This window comes from Mus caroli, chromosome 17 (assembly GCF_900094665.2).
Source record: "Mus caroli chromosome 17, CAROLI_EIJ_v1.1, whole genome shotgun sequence".
Taxonomy (NCBI): Eukaryota; Metazoa; Chordata; class Mammalia; order Rodentia; family Muridae; genus Mus; species Mus caroli.
Window position 1 is genome coordinate 54,627,956 of NC_034586.1, and position 6,549 is coordinate 54,634,504.

General features: G+C 37.8%; 1 protein-coding gene across 1 annotated transcript in view; it reads left to right on the top strand.

The window, feature by feature from the left end:
- LOC110312287 (contactin-associated protein like 5-3) overlaps nt 1–6,549 on the top strand; it is a 579,184-nt gene that overhangs the window by 250,994 nt on the left and 321,641 nt on the right. The gene's annotated exons all lie outside the window — the stretch shown is intronic.

The following is a 6,549-nucleotide window of genomic DNA, read 5'->3' on the forward strand; positions in this document are numbered from 1 at the left end:
GTGTGTGTGTGTGTGTGTGTGTGTGTGTGTGTGTGTGTGTGTGTGTGTGTGTAGTACTTGGGATTGAATCTAGAGACATTCACATGCTAGGAAACCACTCTACAAGGAAGCTACATCTACAGTTCTTTATTATTATTATTATTTTTAAATTAATTTCAGTTAAATTCATTATATTATTTTCAGACAGGATCACATATAGCCTAGAAATATCTTAAACCATAGGATCATTTTTTAAAATGTGTTTACATCAGACATTCCATATACACCAGGAGAAAATTTAATAAGAATTGAAATTTATTTAGATTAAGGTAGGAAAAAAAGACCAGTAACCACATAAAACCATAAAACTAGATTAATATCTCTGACCACTTAAAAACAAATGTGTGGAGGGCTTAAGAGATGGCTTATCCAGTAAGAGTACAAACTATTCTTCTAAAGAACCCAAGTTGATTTTCCAGATGCACAAAAGTGGCTCGAAACTACCTGTAACTCCATCCCCAAAGGATGTGATACTGTATTTAGAGCAACTGCACTTATGTACAAATAAAAAGTATACACAACACACACACAAATTCAAAAACCTCTAAAATTGCATGTGTGAGCTAGAGATGGTGACACACACCTTCAATCCCAGCACTTGAAAGGTACCAGCAAGATGATCAGGCATTAATTCTAGGTTATATAGAAAATGTCACCAGTCTGGACTACCTGAGACCCTTCCTAGAAAGATGAATAAATAACTTATACTGGGAAGCAATGAAGTGCAGTGGGCTGCAAAACAAAACAAAACAAAAATCAAAACAAAACCCAAGCCCCCACCTCCGAAAAATGGAAATAGCCAGAAGACTTCTTAGAAGAAAAAGGGTGTTAATAGAAAGGGATATAAGCTGATAATGGTAAAGAGTATGATTAAGATACATTACATATTTATATAACTTATATATGTAGTAAATTATAAAGAAATTAATTAATAATATGGAATAAATATATATATATATGATAATTATATAACTTTATAATTAATTTTAGATAAAAGTTTGAGAACATGAAATAATAGTTTTATCATTCAAAGACATGGAAGCCCTAAGTGTGGTATAGATTCCAGTGGAACAGTAATAAAACAGAATAAGTTTTCTTTCTACAAACGTTTTTAAAATCTTTTCATTAAAGAAATGCCTGATTAATATCATCATACTCTACCAAGTTACTAGAAATAGTGTGTCAAAATATATTTTAAACAAATTAGCAAATATAGTTTTTGACAAATCAACTAACCAAGATGTGGGAAAACAACAAAAGACAACATATGTATTAAAATATAATTTTTTTTTCACATACAAAATATGATCCTTGTAATTACCAAAACAAGGAATTTAGTCCCTGAGTCTAAAATGTCCCTGAGACATTGTGTAAACCAAGAACCAACTCAGTTGTTTCTAGTCTTCCATGTGGCAAGCATATAACTCCCCCACACTCTCTAAATATTAAATAAATGTGTTAAAAATAAATAATCTAGGAGGAGAATAAGTGAAAAGTATCCAGGGTGGGGCTCTGGCCACCTTATGAATGTGTACATGCATGTATGAGGACTCACATGCACAGGCAAGCATGCACGTGCAAAAGACACATGTTAATATGTATTAGAAGTAAGCAAATGACATTAAACATGTCAGAGTCTCATCATACCAAGGAAGCCAACCTTTGATCCCCCTTTATTGTTCTTTAAGTGCTGGATGTTGAATCTAGGACTCCATGCATGCTAAGTGAATACCTGACTACTCTATTTATGCCCAGGATAAGGCTGACTTGGAAGACTCTGTGGCAGGGCTGCTTGTGTTCTTCCTGCTCTGCATCCCACATTTTTATCAGCATTCACAGAAGCAACTAATAACATATTTTCTTGTTTTATCCAAGTTTCTGCTAGAATGTTGACAGCATGGATTAATTAGCCTTTCAGTTTCTAGTTGAAGTGACTAATCAGACATTTGGAGACTGGCTTAATTACTACAGTAATTAGTAAAATAATAAAATATTAGCCAGCCTCTTTCACACATACACATAGCTTGAGGCAAGAATACAAATGGAGTGCCACATGCTGTAATCTAAATATTTAAGGAGTTACAAATCAAACAAAGAATCTATTCAATAAAATGTATTCAAGTCTCCTAGTAAGATCAAATTGCCTTCAAAGTCACGTTGCATCATTCCCAACTCTGTCCATTCTGTGAATGGCTCCCTCTAACCTCAGGTGAAGAGATGAGAAGAGATCAGTGTTGATTTTGATGGTGACATCACACTTTTAAGTCAACAGACTTACATGTTTTGGGAAGGTCAGGGTAGAAAACAGTAGTGACATACTTGTGCTCTTTCTACCTGTATGTGAGCACTGTTCCTCACAAGCAGGATGTGGTCTGTGGATTCACAGATAAAAGCCATGTCCACAGTAGGAGCCCCTGTCTTCTCAGCATGTAGTGAACACTAATGTAAAGATTTCCATACAGACTTTTCTAGAGAAATAAAATGTGTACAATTTGTGGCCAAAGAATCTACTGTTTGTTATATAGAGACAGCACCCATTAAATTTATATTAGATCTGTTTGACTGATTTGCTCCTTGGGGTCTGAGTCTATGAAAGATACCCATTTACACATTCAGCAGGAGGAATTACAGGCATTATTCATGTTCTATGTCTAGATCCATCCTCAAGTGCAAGACCCAATAAATAACATATGGGGAAAAAAAGGCCATGATTTGTGGGAAAGCTGGAGTGATTAATTTGTGCGAAGAACCCACTAGCAGCATCTCTAATTCTCTGCTTTGTCTTCTCTTTTTTTTTCTCTGCAAATTTGGTAACTGACTCTTAAAGGACACAGATTTTATCTGTGTCTAGGACAATGAGGCAAATTGCAAGGTCAGACTGATGGGCTGATAGCATGTTGGGGCTATGGAATGTTGAGTTTTCTTAAAAGTATGGTGAGCTTAGGAGATGGCTCAGTCAGTAAGTCCTTGTCTTTCAGGCATGAGCATTTTATTTCATTAGTGTTAGATGCTGTGGTTCATATTTATAGTTGCAATGTTGTTGCAACAGAGAGAGGTTGAACCCTGGGGCTCACTTGTCAACCAATCTTTCATAATAAGCAAGTTTCAGGATAAAGGAGAGACTATACTTGCAATAGATATTTTCTGTTTCTGGGATAAGACACCATGCCCAGGTCAACTTACAAAAAGAAAGAGTTTCTTTGGAACTCACAGTTTCAGGGTTAGAGTCCATGTTCACAGAATGTAGTGTGTATGAATTTGAAAACAAATTATTGCTTTAAAATACAGATTTCATCTGAAAATTGAGGTTACTTGCTTCATTTCTTATGACAGAAACACATCAACCATGACTGAATTTCAGCCATCTAGGTTAAGCTGTCCTTACTTAAGTTCAAGTATCCCAGAGGAAAGATGGTTCAGTTAGAAAAACATTTGCCTTGTAAAATGGAAGATCTGAGTCCCATGCTCAGAATATTGTTCTACTTTGCATTCTGTCATTGTGACAAATACCATGACCAAAGCCCCTTGAGGAGGAAAGAGTTGATTTCTTCTCATTCTTCCAGGTAGCTTTCAATCACTGAAGGATGTAACATGAGGAACTCAAGCAGAGCCTGTGGAAGAGCACTGTTTACTGATTTGTTTCCTGTGGCTCAATCAGTCTGCCTTCTTCATTAGCCCATTAACAATTACCCACATCTGTAGAACTGCTAGCAGTGGGCTGGTCCCTTGCAAACTACTCATTAATCAAGAAAATGCCCCCAATGACTTCATATAGGCCAATCTGATGGAGGTTTTTTCTCATTTTAGGGTCCCTCTTCCTAGATACCTCAGTTTGTGTCAAATTGACAATAAATAAATAAAATCAATAACTAACTCACTCGTTAATGTTCAGAGAAAGCCTGGTGTTATGGCAAGCATTTAAAACTCAGAGATGGGGAAACAAATACAGATGGATTTCAGGTGCTCACATGTCAGTGAGCCTCAAGTCCTGAGGACAGACATTGTCTTGAAAAACACCATGGGTAGAGCCTTAAGAATAACCCTCCATGTTGGTCTCTGACTCCCATGTACGCATGTGTATGCATGTGCAGACATACACATCTAGATTCAAATCAATGTCTTGAAATTTTTATTACATTTTTATTCTTAGCAGTGTGCATATGTTTATCTGTGTGTGTTTGCTACTGCTCACCTGTGAAGGTCAGCTTCCAAGAGCTGTTCCTCAGAATCAACTCAGACAGGCAGGCTTAGATAGTCTTGTTCCACAGTGCCATAAATTCATCAGTTTAGCTGCCCCTTCTGATGTCCAAGACAATTTCATGTGGCTCTGTGACACCCAACTTTTATACCTTTCAGAGGAGAGTGGGAAAGGAGACAAGAGCTCATACCCATTGCTAGAGACTTTCCATCACCAACTTAATTATCAGAATTCAAAACAAAATAGTCACATATTTTGAGAAGCACTGGGCCTGAGACAGCAGCAGGGAAACAGAAAGCTGTGTATGTAGCAGAAGATGACCTAGTTGGCCATCATTGGAAAAAGAGGCCCCTTGGTCTTACAAACTTTATATGCTCCAGTAGAGGGGAATGTCAAGGCCAAGAAGTGGGAGTGGGTGGGTAGGGGAGCAGGGAAGGGAAGGTATAGGGAACTTTCTGGATAGCATTTGAAATGTAAATAAAGAAAATATCTAATAGAAAAAGAAAGAAAGAAAAAATAATTAAAACATCTGCACAATCATGAAAGAAAGAAAGAAAGAAAGAAAGAAAGAAAGAAAGAAAGAAAGAAAGGAAGGAAGGAAGGAAGGAAGGAAGGAAGGAAGGAAGGAAGAAGGGCCTTGTAACCAGGGGCACAAGTCCCTTCTGGTCAGTGCCAGCACTCGATCACCTAGGACAAGGTATAGGCAGACACCCCCATGGTCCCTAGAGGACTGTCCACATGATCTTAGGATCACTGGTGAGCAGAACACAACATCGGTTCCAATACAATTGTGACAGGCCTGTGACAGCAGGAACAAGGACACCAGAGCCCTTCCTGACCACAGGATTGGGTTCCTTTTGATTTGTTCTGGTTTACCTTGGTTTCGAACAGACCAGAGAACTCCACAGTCCCAAAAAGAGACACCACTTCCAGGCACTGTAACAAGCCCAGAATCTTAGGACAACAGGATCCCAGGATAACAGGAGCTGGGTCACATCAGAATTTCAGGGACTCAGAGGAGCTTGGCTGCAAAGAACTCTGACAAACGCAGAATCTCAAGTTCACAGGAGCCCACAATCAAAGGATCATAGAGAAAACTAGACTCTGAGGAGTCCTGAATCAACTGGGATTATTGAAAGGACAGGCTCCAATCAGATATACTGAGGGAAGCAAGCACTTGATATAATCAGATGGCAGGAGGCAAGCATAAGAACAGAGGCAACAGAAACCAAGGTTACTTGACATCATCAGAAACGAACTCTCCCACCATAGCAAGACCTGGATAAACCATCACACCAGAAAAGCAAGACATGGATCTAAAGTCACTTCTTATGATTATGATGGAGGACTTTAAGAAGGAAATATAGGAAAACAAAGATAAACAGCTAGAAGCCTTTAAAGAGCAAACACAAAAATCCCTTAGAGAGTTATAGAAAAACTCTACCAAACAGGTGATGGAATTGAACAAAACCGTCCAGGATCTAAAAATGGAAGTAGAAACAATAAAGAAAACCCAAAGGGAGACAACTCTGGAGATAGAAACCATAGGAAAAAAAATCAGGAATCATAGATGCTAGCATCAGCAACAGAATACAAGAGATAGAAGAGAGAATCTCAGGTGCAGAAGATTCCACAGGGACACAACAATCAAAGAAAATGTAAAATGCNANAAGATCCTAACTTAAAACATCCAGGAAATCCAGGACACAATGAGAAGACCAAACCTACAGATAATAGGAGTAGATGAGAATGAAGATTTTCTGCTTAAAGGGCTAGCAAATATCTTCAACAAAATTATAGAAGAAAAGGTCCTATAGCTAAACAAAGAGATGCCCATGAACATACAAGAAGCCTACAGAACTCCAAATAGACTGGAATAGAAAAGAAATTCCTCCCAATACATAATAATCAGAACAACAGATGCACTAAATAAATATAGAATATTAAAAGCAGAAAGGGAAAAAGGTCAAGTAACATATGAAGGCAGGCCTATTAGAATTTCTCCAGACTTCTTACCAGAGACTATGAAATCCAGAAGATCCTATACAGATATTATACAGACACTAAGAGAACACAATTACCAGCCCAGGTTACTATACCCAGCAAAACTCTCAATTACCATAGATGGAGAAAACAATGTATTCCATGACAAAACCAAATCCCTACAATATCTTTCCATGAATCTAGCCTTTAACGGATGATAACAGGATAACACCAATACAAATACAGAAACTACACCCTAGAAAAAGCAAGAAAGGAATCCTTCAACAAAAGAAGACAGCTACAAGAACAGAATCCCAACTCTAACAGCA